General features: G+C 45.3%; 1 long non-coding RNA gene across 1 annotated transcript; it reads left to right on the top strand.

The window, feature by feature from the left end:
• Nucleotides 1–8,351: 8,351 nt before the first annotated feature.
• On the top strand, nucleotides 8,352–13,777 carry LOC127681777 (uncharacterized). Its single transcript, XR_007977169.1, has 3 exons — nucleotides 8,352–8,600; nucleotides 11,641–11,804; nucleotides 13,447–13,777. It is a non-coding gene; the product is annotated as an uncharacterized LOC127681777 (long non-coding RNA).
• The last annotated feature ends 1,099 nt before the right edge of the window (nucleotides 13,778–14,876 follow it).

Genomic DNA, 14,876 nt, shown 5'->3' with positions numbered 1-14,876 from the left:
GGAACCTCAGTCAGGAAAAAAAAATGCCTCCATAAGATTCAGCTGTAGGGCATGTTTTCTCAATTAGTGATTGATGGGGGAGGGCCCAGCCCGTCGTGGGTGGGGCCATCCCTGGGCTGGTGGTCCTGGGTTCTATAAGGAAGCAGGGCAAGCAATCCATGGTGAACAGGCCAGTAAGTAGCACCCCTTCATGGCTTCTGCATGAAGCTCCTGCCTGTGTGAGCTCCTGTCCTGGCTTCCTTCAGTGACGGACTATAATGTGGATGTGTAAGCCCAACTTGCTTTTGGTCATGGTGTTTCATTGCAGCAATAATAACCCTAAGACACATGCATTCACATAAAGTAAATAAATCCGTTCTAAAAGATGAATCGTGTGATGATAATGACATCAACAATGGGAGGAAGTACAGGAGCTGAGTTTTGTGCACTTGTAAGTGGGTAACACCAAAGCTATATGGGTATTAATTCAACTAGTTGTTTATAAATGTGGCATGTTAATTATAACTGTTTGTCCCCTTTGTCATTGTGACAAACACTTGAGAAAAACAGCCTAAAGTTTTCCAATATTGCTGTGGTTCATGGCTTCATAGGGCAGCCAATGGTAGAGAAGACTGGGTTTCAGTTTCCCTATTGGTGTGCTTGCGCTTTCCACATTGTTCTACTGGTCCCATCATGTTTACCAACAATTAAAGAAAGCCCTGTGGGAATGGCATTCTGCAGGAAGATAACAAAACATAGAAAGGTACATTTTTTCCCCTGTACTTTGTATGATTAAAAAAAAAATCTTTCAACCATCATACTCAGAACCAACTTTCCTTATGATATTTCATTCATACTTAGCTTTGGTTGATCCCATTCCAGGCTTCTGCCTGATCTCCACAAAGACATATAGTTCTCTGTCTCTCTGTCTCTTTGTCTCTGTCTCTGTCTTTCTTTTTCTGTTTCTCTCTCCCCCTTTCTCCTCCTCCTGCTCCTCCTCCCCTTACACCTCCCGATCCTCCTCCTCCCGCTCCTCCCCATCGTCATCATCCTGCTCCTCCCCCTCTTCATCCTCCTCCTGCTCCTCCTTGGGAATCACACCCAGGCACTTCTGAAGGCTACATTTTCACATCTTTTCAATCTTAGAAGACATCAGACTTTTATCTTTTAAATATTCAGGGATCACTCAAGCTTTTCAAATGCTCTTCCCCTTGGAGAGAAAGCTGTGCTTTTTTTGGCCTCCTCAAAGCCCTGCCTCTTCTTTCTCTTCCTTCCCTTGCCCCAAGTCAGACAGGCTTCTTTGGAATGCATGGAAGATACCTGCTGCTCTTCTGCCCCCGGGCCTTTGCACTAGCTGTGCCATCTTCCCTCAGCACTTCTTCCAGATGTCTTCGGAATTGTCACTGCTGCTTCCTTCAGGCCTTTCCTGTAAACTACCTTCTCATCAAAGCTATTCTTAGACACTCTGGTCCTATAACATTTTATATTTCCCTACTCTTTTTTTTTTTTTTACCAGCAAGTACCATTCTTGAATAGTCTATGTATTTTATTTTTATAAGCTCCACCATCTCAGTTTTGTCTCTGTCATCACCTCCATTTCTCTAGAACATTCTAGAATAATGCCTGGCAGTGACACATGAAAATTAATTGGTGAATGAATAAACGACAAGGCAAAGACTCTAATTTTAGCCTGTGAAATCATAAAGGGTAGAGACCTTGGAAATAAACCCCCCAATCCTGCTATCAAGCTAAACAGAAGACACTCAGAACCAAGACACTTGCTGTTCTTCTGATAGTACGCATGGCAGCTTCTGTTGCCTCACTGGTGCATAGATTGCATTTTCAAGAAATCAGAACCTATACGGCCATGCCAGGAATATTGTATTATTTGTTGGGTATGCTCAGAAAAATGGGCAGCTTAGTTGTGGAGTGACATTAAGGCTTGCTAGTAGGCTCCCTGGAAACATCTGAAAAAAAGGTCTAAATACCAGTAAAGCACTGATTTCTTTAGCATGCATTCATTGAACATCTGCTATGTGATGGTATCCAGTGCATGGAGTAAGCAGGACAGCACTCCTTGCCCAGGGAGGTGTACAGGGTGCAGGCAACTAAACAGGAGTGAAGCTATTAGGGTTAGGGTTTGGAGTGTCCCCCAAAGGCCCAGTCACTGACTTGGCTCTATGTGGAGATGGTGGAATGTTTAAAGAAGCTTTGTGGTAAGTCCAGCATCATTGGGGAGGACCTTCAAAGAGGACATGGGACCCCAGCTGCTTTCTCTTCTTCTCTCTTTAACTTCCAGGCATGAGATGAGTGGTCTTACACGTTCTGCCATGATAAAATACTACAGCCCAAAGCTAACCAGTCACAGACTGAAGCTTTTACAACTGTGAGCCCATGCAAACTCTTTCCATGAGTTGATTATCTTGAGTATTTGTTATAGTAGTAGAAAGATGATTAGGAGAAGCAAAGGGATACTGTGGACGTGCAAAGGAGAGCCAGCTAACTCAGACTGGGAGCAGGAGGAATGGAAAGGCCATCTGGTGCACATAATACTTTGAAGAAGTGAACGTAATATGACAAGTGGTTAGGCCTGATGTGGTAAGGACCAGCGGACACTGAGAGAGGCTGTCCCAGGGAAGGCCCAGCATACCCTCAAAGGAGCTGTAAGGCTTCAGTGTGGTTGCAGACTTTAAACTATGCACTGAGCCTCGAATTCTCATCACTTCCAATGTCAGGACTTGTGAGCCATTCTGACTCATCACTAGGCTTCTGCTACACCTGCAGAACCAGCTCACTCTTCTATCTCATTAATGATACAAGAGGAAAAAAGCAGCTCAGAGAACCAGGAGCAGGCATACGCTGCCAGCCGGCCGTAGTAATCCTGTGCTCTGGCCTGGTCCTCGGGACTTTTGGTCTCCTTCTGTGTAGCTTATAAGTCATGTCTGAACATAGACAAAAATATAAACATTGTTCAAGTCATAGAAATGCCAGAGAGCTTTCTGTCTCTCCCACCAAGTTCCTATTAACTTCATTACCAGTTAGTTTTGGTCTTTATTCTTTTTACTTCTGGAGAAGATTTATTAATTAACCCCTGCTTCCTGGAGGCATCTAAGTGCACAACCCAGTTCTTTGAATTTCTTTATAATCACCTAAGCTAAGGCCACATCTTAAGTTTCTAGCTCCTTCCTGTTGAGGGATTCTGCCACAGCTCCCCGTGATTATGGCCTTCTGTGGTCAGGGGGGTGGGCTAGTCTGTAAAGTGCTGCGGCACATGCATGAGGCACATGCGCTGGAAAAAAACCATGTATGGTGGCACACGCTTGTAATTGAGGGGGTGAGGGATGGAGACAGGCAAATCCTTGTGCTCCCTGGCCAGCCAGCTTAGCCTGATTAGTGAGCCCCAGCTCCTAGTGAGAGACCCTGCCTCAAAAACCAAAACCAGACCAGACCAGACCAGACCAACCAAACCAATCCAAACTGACAAAAGTAAGGTGGGTGGCACCCAAGAGGCAACAGCTGATACTGATCTCTGATCTCCACAGACATGTGCACACCTGTGCATGGGAGCATGCACATACCATAGGAACCACATACATACCATTAAAAAGAAGTCTCACACCCCCCTATAAGGAGTTAAGTAACTGACTTGGTTAGCCACTGGTGTGTTCCTGATAGGCTTGTGCTAAGATATTCTCCTATGGAAACCTTTCACTTTCTGACTCAAAACTGAACTTTCTGTCTCTGTCTCTCTGTCTCTCTGTCTCTCTGTCTCTCTGTCTCTCTCTCTCTCTCTCTCTCTCTCTCTCTCTCTCTCTCTCTGTGTGTGTGTGTGTGTGTCTACTGTTCTTTATTGTGAGGCTAATCTTGAATTTGGTATGTATCCAGTAGGTGACCTTGAACTTCCGATCTTTCTGGCCCCAACTACACAACACTGCACAGTCTCCTTTCATTCTCCCCTGCCACTTGGCTCTGACTCAGAGGATTTATTCGCTCACTGTACAAACTGTCTCTTTGGGTCTGTCTATGCCAGGCAGCCTGCTTCACACTGGTCGGTATAGACTGCTGGGCGAAGAACGGATTGAAGAGAGAAGCAAGGGGTGGAGTTAGGCAGGTTAGGTGCGAGACTCTTTTCGTATACCCAAATAACTGAAATGGCATTGGGGAGGGCACAGAGTACAAAACGGTGGCCATATTTCTGGTTCGAGTGACTGTTCTGACAGGATGTCATTGGTTAGGAGAGGGAATGTAGGGAATATGCTAACAAAGATTGTAGGAGAAGTGGTCCCTCCCTGGGAGTTGGGCTGGAGAGCACCTTATTTGCTAATGAGGGGTCTTTCCAAAGTATCTTTGGAAGGATTCGCTATTCCAGCCCCAGAGACTGGAAAGTAACGGGCTCTTCCGTTTCACCTGTGGGCTTGGGCCTGATGCTGCAGGAAATGGGATGACTAAGGTACCTATTGCAGGTTCCAGTTTATGTGTTTAAGGGAGACATATTTCAGCAGAGTCAGTAGCTTCCTTCTTATGGCCTTCTGGGCTTAAATAAAATGATGATTAGAGTAACTCAGGGTCCATGAAGTACTTCCAGAACAGCTGCCATCTGCCAGGGCTCTCATTGGTAACTCATTTACTTTCTCTAATAGGCTTGCACATATATGAATTAGGTTAGAATGTGCCGCTTGTGTTCGGAGGATCCAATAAATGACTTGCTTTTGTGTTACAACCCTCAGAAGTAAATTATTCAGTATTCATTGCTTGTAGGGTTTAAAGAGAAACTAAACTAAATTTGATTCCCCCACCCTTCTCTCTAGGATATGCTTTAGTGCTCCCATCACAGAGGCTTTGCCGACTTGACTAATTGTGTGCTTTGCATATTTATAAACACTTTGTTATTTATTAATGGCTCATCTCAGAGATAAAATTAGCACTGTCTTCACATCATAGCCATTTCTCAAAGGCACTCTGACTTGGAGCAGCGGGTTTGAGATTTGAACGCACATGATGAAAGCCCAGGCAATTGTTTTTCTCAAGGAAATCCCAGCGAGGGGCCAGAGCTCCTGGATGCAATTTATCAGGTCGGCTCTTCAAAGCCGAGCTGTCCAATATGGCTTTGTAAAATTTAAATTAATTAAAATTAAATAAAACCTAAAAATTCAGCTCCTCAGTCTTACCCACCATGCGGCAAGTGCTTGGTAGTCACGTGTGTAGACGGCAGCTTCCATCTTGGAGAGGGCAGGTGTGTGTGTCTGTTATTGAATTTCCATTGCACACTGCTGTTCTAGACGTTGTGGCATTCAATGTTTCTGTTGCTCCCAGGATAGATGGAACTGGGTCCTTGTGCACTGACTGGCTAGAAAGGCATTGGGGTTACAGCGTGCTGGATCATGTTTCAAATTCCGACTACATCTAGACATTTGCTTCTTTCCACTAACTATTCCTTGGTCTCATTACTGTCTGTTATCATGTGGGTTTAGTGCTGCATGCAACCTTACACCTGGTCTCCATCCTTGGGTCTCTAAATCTCTTCCCCACATGGCAGTCAGTCTGATCCTCCTTGGAACCATCTAATGACTTTGGGTCTCACAATAAAAGCTGGGATCCTTCCAATGACCTACGAGGTACAGTCTCTGATTCACAGCTATCTCCAGATTCATCTCTTCTTACATCCCTGTTTTCTGTCCTTTACCCACACTGACTTCTCGTTTTTTCCCCCTGGCTTGGGCTATGCCCTTTGCTCGTGAATACTCTTCTCCTAGACATTTCTGCATGGCTTATTTCTCAATATCCTGCAGATTAGAAGAAGCCACCCCTCAGAGTCCAGTTTACAATTTAGCCCCCTCCTCCCATCCCCCGCAACTTTGCTCTCCGGTTCTCTTCCCTGCTGTGAGACACTTCTCACTACTACAATGCCATGCTTTACTTAATGCTTAGCTTTTTATTCCTCCACTAGCATGTAGGCTCCACGGGGCAGATGTTTTGTCTGTTTTCCTCACTACTCTACCCCAGTGCTTAATATGGCATGCAGAACATAGGAGAGGCTCATCATCAAATATTTATGGGGCAAATGAATGAGTCCTGTAATTCAAGAGCTCACAGGAAGAAGAGGAGGAATGAGGTGAGTGGGGAGGCATGCGGCCTTGTTCTAGATGTGAAATTTTAGGTATGTCACTTAAGTTCTTGGAGCTTATTTTCTCCCCTGTGAGATGGAAATGATGGCAGCTGCCTGGAAGGGTTGTCACTGGGATTAATTAGGGGATCTGTGGTAGAGTCTGCACACACAGCAGTAATTCTGGGCCTGCGAGATTTCGCCTGGGATCTTTTTTTTTTTTTAATCTATGTCTATGTGGAAAAAAAAAACCAACCCAACATACTAGTGTTTCTTCTCAGTACTTTTTTTTTTTTTAATGGATCACTAAAAAGTTAGCTTGTCCTTATTTGGAACTGATGGTGAATAGCTAAATACTGATTTTATGGCAAATGCCTTTTATTTTATTTTTTATTGGATATTTTCTTTATTTAGATTTCATATGTTTCCCCCTTTCTAGGTCTCCCCTTCAGAAACTCCCTTTCCCCTCCCCCTCCCCCTGCCTGTTCTGTTACATGTAGCTTTTGTAGCTTTTCCCTACCTGGCCTAAGTGCTGGATTGGGTTGTGCTGCCCCCCCCCCCCCCAGCTTCCCTTGGATCCACAGACAACACACACACACACACACACACACACACACACACACACACACACACACACGCACTCGCACACACACACACGCACTCGCACATCCATTTTCAACCTGCCTTCTTGGCACAATTGCTGGGTTCTACTATCTCCTGCCTAGAAAGCACGCCCTTATCATTACTCTTAGCTCTGCACCTCCCACCTGCCCTAACTTTAGTTCATCAGTTCAATCTAATGCATGTTAAACATTTTTGACCACTCACATATAGGAGTAGCCACAGCCCATCCGCCCCGAGACCTCACAAGGCTGTTTACTTCCTCTCTCTCCAAAGCATTCTCCAGGGACCCGGAAGTCCTGCCTGTACCTCCCACCCAACAATTGGCCCATGGCTTTCTTTACTGACAGGTCAAGAACCAATTGGGGAACATGATCTTAGCATCAGAACCACCCTTACACTGTGCTTTTGTTTTAATAAAAAGCATTACATATACAGAAATTGTCCCGTTTCAGGGATGACCCTACAGATGAGTTTGGCTATAAGATTAAGATCTCGTATGTACAATGTTTTTGTTGTTGTTGTTGTTGTTGTTTTTGTTTTTGTTTTGGATGCAAAGGACCCTTGTTAATGTTGGTATTTTTTGGAAAAAAAATTAAATTACATGTATTTGTGTGTATGTGTGTGTGTGTGTGTGTGTGTACCCACAAGTGCTACAGTATGATTTTTGTAGTCAGGAACTCTGGGAATGAGTTCTCTCTTTCCGCTATGTGGGATTTGAGGATTGAACTCAGCTCACTAGGCTTGGAAACAAGCACCTATATCCACTGAGCCATCTCTCCCACCACCATTAAGATTTTTCTCTTCATGTTGATATTTTATAAGTGGGAATTTTATTCAAGTTTCAGTAGAGAAAGGCAGTGGGAGAATGGAGTCATGCTTATGATGTGGTGTGTGTGATGTGGTGGTGTGGCCTGTTAAGCTTGGAGACCTCTGTGCCCAGTGACTTAACCCATATGACATTCAAGAGGGAATTAATACCATTTTGATTATTATTGTTTCTATAAGAGTCCTATTCTTTGCAGTTTGTACCTGAGTTTATATTTCTATATATTAGAGAATATAGCAGAATGAGATGCATTCTTACTGCTCGATACAAAGGCAAACTGGATGCATGGGATGTAGGCCTGCAGATAGGAAGGCTGTGAGGAGACAGTCTGCAGTGAGAAGCCACCCCACCTCAGGGTAGAAGGGCAAGAAAGGGCAGGAATTACCAGGTAGAGATTGAGATGACAAAGGGCTTGCCTGGGATAGCAAGATCAGTGCAAGTGATACTGCTGTTTCCAGAGAAACCACCAAAACACACTGCATCACCACGTGTCAGGGGTTTCAGATGTCCCCTTTCTTGTTTGAGGCTGTTGGAGTCTGGGTTTTAGTTATAAATAACACAATAATTAAAATAAGCCAGCACCAGAGTAGGGGAAACAACAGAAAAATAGCTGAGTATTTTAGGGGTGCCCACATCATCCATATGCAGGAAGCAGTCGTTACCCCTTCCTCATGGTGCACAGTTAGATTCCCACAGAAGAGGACCACATGTACTACAACTGAGCAGGAAGGTCAGGAAAGAGATGTGCTTCAGTAGCTGCTCACAGGCATGCCCCACATCTTGAACCAGGAGGAGAAACAGAGGCATACTCAGAGTGACAATGAGTGTCCAGGGAGCTGCAAGGATCTACAGAAAGCACAACAACGTGGGTGGAAGCTGGGGCCAAAACTAGGGGAAAAGGGGGCCACTGCCACCATGTGGCCACTCTCTCTTTAGCTGGAAAAAAATCGATGACTCCAAACTTTAAACAGCTTAAAGAAGTCGTCTCTCTTAATAGGAGACAAGGCCGGAGATGTTAAATCGATCGGCTCAAATGTCTGCTCCGAAATCCCTGAAGAGAAAAGCCCGGTGAGTCACTCTATCCTCCCAAAGGAGGCAGCAGGCCATGGTGGAAACTGCGAGGCTTAGTCCGAGAAAGAGGAGACTAGAGGGTTAAGCATCTCTGCAGCTTCTCTTCTCCACCTGGTTTTGAGGGCAACGGCTTCTGATGGCTCTGGAGATTCCAAGTGGAGCTGTTTGGATTTCTACAAATGATCTTCAAACAGGAGACAGATCAGCCTTAGTCCCTAAGTCCTTCTTATGGTCAGGGGTCAGCTTGGGGCAGGAGGATGTAGTGGCTCCTCTGCTGGCAGGAACAGAGGGTTCTTATTAGAACTTACTGTGGGGTGCTGACTGGGCTGCAGAGCTCAGAGCAGCCGTTTCTGTGTCTTTCTCCCGCAGCTCACTGTAGAGCATTTGGACATGTTGCTATACCCTCCTGAAGAGTGAGCACAGGGGTCTTTCATCTCTTCCTGTGAGTTGTCTCTGGAGCAGACCTGGGTCTGGTGCGGTAGTAGAGTTGAGAAGCTGCTCTAACTCTTCAGTAGGGAGCAGCAGGCATTTGAGGAGAAATTTTATGAAGCATCTTTGACCTCAACCTTGGAGATCTGAGGTCTCCCGGGTTGTAGGGTGCCTTGGACCAGCCTCCTTACATTGCCCACTGGGAAGCTTTGTATGTGGAGCACATCTCCAAGCCCCAATTACCCCAAACATTGCAGAACACTTCTAGGACAACCAGTGACTAAGCGTTGATGTGTCTATGGAATGAAATGTGGCATCTGCTAAAGTTGTTTTTTTTTTCCCCCTGTCTGGTAGTTGTTGGGGACAGCATGTGGGCAGACCTCAGCTGTTAGCTTATTCTGTGTGCTTATGTGTAAGTGAGTCAAATATCAAAGTGGTGCATGTCCCGGGTGAGTCCAGCCCAAGACTGAGTGTGTGGCTTAGTATGTAGGGTATAGGCAGAGCTTCAGCATTCACAGATGCCCTTAGGATAAGCAGTGTGCAAACTGTGAGGCCATATGTGGATGCCTTCCTCATGTGACTTGCTATCATCTGTAACTCGCAGAAACACGAGATCACTGTCCATCCCTAAATGTTGTAGGGGACATGCACCACTTTGATCTCCAAGGTTGAGGTCAAAGATGCTTCATAAAATTTCTCCTGAAATGCCTGCTGTTCCCTACTGAAGAGCTGGGGTCACAGAGTTTGCTTTCATACAGTGAGGTCATGACTCCTCTGAGGAGTCTCAGCAACACTTTGGACTAAAAAATTCATAAGGTTTCTCTCTCAAAGAGGGCATCAGATATCTTTAAGGATGGTTGTGAGACACCATGTGGTTGCTGGGATTTGAACTCATGACCTTCAGAAGGGCAGTCAGTGCTCTTACCCGCTGAGCCATCTCTCCAGCCCCAACTGTCAACTTAATTTTGAATTAACCCCATCTAATGAATTTAAAAGAACCAAGGAAGATTCTGTGCTTCTCTCAGTGAAGTGAAGTGCCAAGAATCTGTTTGAGCATGGTATGAAGGTCATGATGCAGGGGGATGGCTCAGTTGGCATAGTACTTTGGGAGTGAGTGCAGGAAAGAGGCCCAAGCAGGAAGCAAGTGCAGTGTGATCCAGTGGCTGGGTCTGTGGCTGGGTGTGTGAGGTACAGGCAGAGCTTGTAGCATCCACAGATGCCCTTCAGAGAAGTGGTGAGAAAACTGTGTGGCCATATGTGGATGTGTTTTTTTTTTGGTGTGACTTGTGATCATCAATAGTGGCTGGGACTGTGTGTCCTGCAGGGTATCCTGGTAGCACTATGGGCAGGAGGCAAGGGACTCTTGAGACAGGTAGAGTCTGCAGTTATCATTTGGGTGTTGGGATGAATGGTTCCAAGTGACCTGGCATAAGTGATTGCAGACTTGGAGATCTGGTCAGGCGCTCAACTGTAGCAGTGTGGGCTCCTTCAGGAGATGGGCAAATCACAGAATCACTGGCTTAAGCAGGAACTGACAGAGAGAATGATTGTGATGAACAGTTAACCAGGGTGAGAGCGAGCCCAGCCTGGCTCCCAAGGCTGAGGAGAGTCAAACTGGAAAGCACTGGAAAGGACCTTGCTTTTGAAGTGGTATTTTGTGGCTGTACAGAGGTGATATTTGCTGGCTTGGTCCAGATTGAACTGGAGTTGCCGGAGAAGCCACTGGCCACTCACTGGAATCCGCATGGAGAACATCAATCAGTGGCTGAGAGAGCAGTGGAAGTGTAGGTGCTAATGGGGCAGAGGCCTCCAGGGCAAGGATTTCCTTACCGTGTGGAAAGGGCTGTGGAGCAGCCGTTGGTAGGCCAAGGCTGCAAGATCACAGATTTTCGTAGTTTGAGAAGGTCAGTGCCAATAAGAACAGTAGGCCCACTTCCCCCTGCCATGGCTATCCAATGCCTTCTGCTGAGAAAGCTAACCTCGTAGATACAGTGAGAGGGATATCATGCTTGGAATTCCACTTGACTAAGGTCCCTGCTATCACTCCCTACTAGCTCCCTGATGGGACTTGTTTTTGGAGTGGTGGTGTAAATTCTAAATGAAATAATTGTTTGAAATGACAACCCATGAATTTTATTTTTATTAAATTCTGTAAGTAATTTTAGAAAAATATCCCAATGTCACACATGTGCGTGTAAACACGTGAATAAATTGAGCAGCAAGAATTATTTTACAAGATTAATGGAGAAAATCAGGCCATAGAAAAGTAGGATTCTGATATCATTTAAAGTGTCAGCATACACATACCACAAAAATATATAGAAAAAATAGAAGTGATGGAAGAGATTTCTTTTACTAGTGTGTGTAAATTTATTTTGAATGAACTCATCAGTGTTTTCCAGTTTCCTACTATGGGCTTGGATTATTTGTATGAAGAATGGAAGGGAGAATGGATGAAGGGAAGAAGAAAGGAAGAGAGAGGGGGGAAGAACAGAGGTCAGAACTGATTGTCAGCTTGACAGCATCTAGAGCCACACAAGCCTCTGGGCATGTCTGTAGGGATCGCCAAGGTTGTCCTCACTGAGTGAAAGACCCACTCTGAACCCAGGCGGTGCTGTTGCCTGGGCTGGGGTCCTGACCTGTGAAGAGAGATCTGAGAAAGAAAGCCTTCGTCTTTCACTGCTTCCCAACAATGATGCTACACAGCCACCTGCTTAAGACTCCCACCAGCACGTGCGCCTTCCAGGCCGAGAGGAGCTGCGTCCTCGAACTGTGAGCTGAAATAAATCTTTCCTTACTTACTTTGCTTTTGTCAAGTATTTTTCATCCCAACACAACAGCAGTTAGTAAGAGAACCTAACACAAAAGGGGAGAGAAGAAAGGGAGGTGGGGGTGGGGAGAGGAAGGGAGGAGAGGAAGGGGAAAAGAGAGGGAGGAGGGAGAGAGGAATGAAATTGTTATTGTACAAGGTCTCAGTTTGATAGAAGGGGTGAGTTCTGGTTTTTTGTTTTTTGTTTTTTTTGCCCAATAGGATGACAATAGTTAGTAACGATGAGACGCATAAATGCGTATTTTCAAAAAGCTAGGGCATAAGATGTTGAATAGTCACCACACAGAAATGACAAATGTTTAAGGTGACAACTGTGCTGATTACCCTCTTAGATCATCACGCGGTGTACACACAAATCAAAACACCATACCGACTTCCGCACGTTAGGAGCTGCTCAAGGTGTCAATCAAAAGTAAAACTGAAAGAGATGAAGGGTGAAGGAGTGGGAAGGAGGGAGGCGGGTACCTGGAGCTAAAGCTGAGGATGCTAAACCAAATAACTGATGCTGGTACTGGCTCAGCAGGGCAGGGCACCTGGGATCTTATCTCATTCCCTCCCTGCTTTCAGGGGCTGAATGGAGGCTGCCTCACCGTCCCCATCACTGTGCCCCCCAGGAGCCATGTTTGTTTTCAATCATTCCTAAGGCTGCAGGCCCAGGAGCTACTCTCCCAAGCTTCCCAGCTTGGTGGCAGGGTGGAGAGCCTTCAGAGCTTAGCTTGTTTGGCCTGGCTAAGCAGGTTATACTTTTATTAGACATAAACCTACAGAAAAATCTCAACCTGAAGAAAGGTTTCTATTTAGAGCGGAGAAACTAGGCCATGTCTAAGATCAGTGACCCACATTCCCTGTTCCCTGCTATAGAGACGGAAGATGAAATGGTAGTGGCTGTCTCGCATGCAGGAGCGGGGACTCCATCAAAGAGTGGAGAGGCAGCGAGAGGAAGAAGAAAGGGCGTCAGGGAATGACAATGAGCTGCCGCTCTATCTTCAAGCCAGTGATAGTTGATAATGAGTACCCTGGCTGTGCATTTGTTTTCCTGGAAGACCAGTGTTGGCTCAGTGGTGGCTTCTATAGTAGGTTTAAAAAAAATACATCCCTGTTCTGGGGCTTGTTAGAGAAATGACATCTTTCTTTGGCATCTGCCAGCCACTCACAAAGATAGATCCCAGTGTCACATGCTGGACACCAGCAGTCAGCTTTTTGCTAGAGATTTTTGAGAAATCGTTTGTTTAATCTCATTGATCTGGTGCTTTTGACCAGACCCTGCAGAGCTGCTAAGGTTAATAGGCTCTTGGGGCCTGAATTCCCATGAATCTTGGTGTGGCAGGAAGAGCTTGTCCAGAAGAACAAAATAATGCTGATATGTGGCACTTTCTTGCTACCCACCGCTGCTTCACCGTGGAGGCTGGAGGGTCAGGCCGGCATTTGGCGGATGATCACTACATAGAAATCTTCTGGGCCTGGGTCACTTCATTCATCTTCAGTTCATAGTAGGATTCTCCATCATTGTTAAAGTGCCTGGGTCTAGAGGTCAGTGAATAGTCGTTCTTCATGCTCTTGATGTCTGGTTCTCTCCTAATTCAGCTTCACAGAGTATTGCAGCTTCCTGTGTCAGAGGATCAAACATTCATGCAACAGAAAGCAGTTGATCTGCACACCTAAGGGTTGATGCTGGATCCTCACCTCTCTGTGCTGGCATCATGAAAGAGGATGGTATCAATGGGGTATAGCTGCTTTCATTCTGGGTTCCAGAATGAAGATCACATGGGACAGGAACTCCTCTGAGCAGACTTGGTGACAAATAGTCCTTAATGTAGCTAATACAATTTGGAGGCAATTCATAAGTTACTTTCTGACTTGGGCAGCATCATGTCCACTCCTTACAGTAAGTTATAGTTCTTGTAAATGGACTAAAAAGAAAGAAAGAAAGAAAGAAAGAAAGAAAGAAAGAAAGAAAGGAAGGAAGGAAGGAAGGAAGAAAGAAACAGGTGCATGCCTAACAGTGTGTGCTTGATATTAGTTATACATAACAAGGATATAGCACTAGCTACCATATTGATCTCACAGTCTATTAGTGACTTTTCAAGTCACTGTAATCACAATACCAGACAGAAACAACTTACGGGAAGGAAGGTTTATTTTGGCTCACAGTTTCAAGGGGGTTCAGTCTTTCATGGTGGGGAAGGCATGATAGGCGTGTGATGGGAGTTTCTTCCTGGTGGGCTGCAGCATAGCTCTGTTCTCTGGATGTGACATGACTGTTACTGTCTTGTAACAAGAGCAGCCTACCCAAGCCCCATGGCCTCACCCGAGGCCTTGGCCCCACCTCCTCCTCCTGCCTCAGCTTGTGGATGTCTGAACAGGAGGGAACAGGAATTTTTCTATCTTCCCAGGGACAGTCATGCAACAGCAGTAGGCCAGGAAGCAGTGAGAGTTGGGTTGAGGCTGGACATTGGGGCAGCTATAACTTTCAAAGATCCTTTCCTAGATTCTTCTTAAGCCGGGGACTAAACTTTGAAAACACACACCTTCGGTGGGCAGACACTTCAGATTCAAATCATAAGGCACAGCCTTCTCCTCTCTGTTTCTCAAATATTCCCTGACATTTCTCCTGACCAAACATTGTCATTGAGTTTAGGACCACCTGTAATGCCCTGGATGACATCAGGACTCTTAGCTGTATTTAAAATCCCTTTCTTCAAAATACAGAAATATTTGGATACCCCCATCTAAGTGGGCATACCTTTTAGAGGCCATCTTTGTATCCATTCTAAGTCTGAAGAAGGTATTATTGGGCCTATTTTAATGATGATATGTTGAGTCTCATGGGAGCGAAATACCTTACTGTAGCTCACACAGTGGTGAAGACTAGGAATTATGTTTAGGTCTTATTCCTAAATCTGTCAGGTTTAATATATACCTGTATGTGTGTCTGATGGTGTTGGTTAATGTTGATAGTAAACTTGACAAAGTCTTGAATCAACAGGGATACAGCTCTCTGGGCCTGCCTGTAA

This window comes from Apodemus sylvaticus, chromosome 1 (genome assembly GCF_947179515.1).
Source record: "Apodemus sylvaticus chromosome 1, mApoSyl1.1, whole genome shotgun sequence".
NCBI lineage: Eukaryota > Metazoa > Chordata > Mammalia > Rodentia > Muridae > Apodemus > Apodemus sylvaticus.
This window is presented reverse-complemented; position numbering and strand designations above follow the sequence as displayed.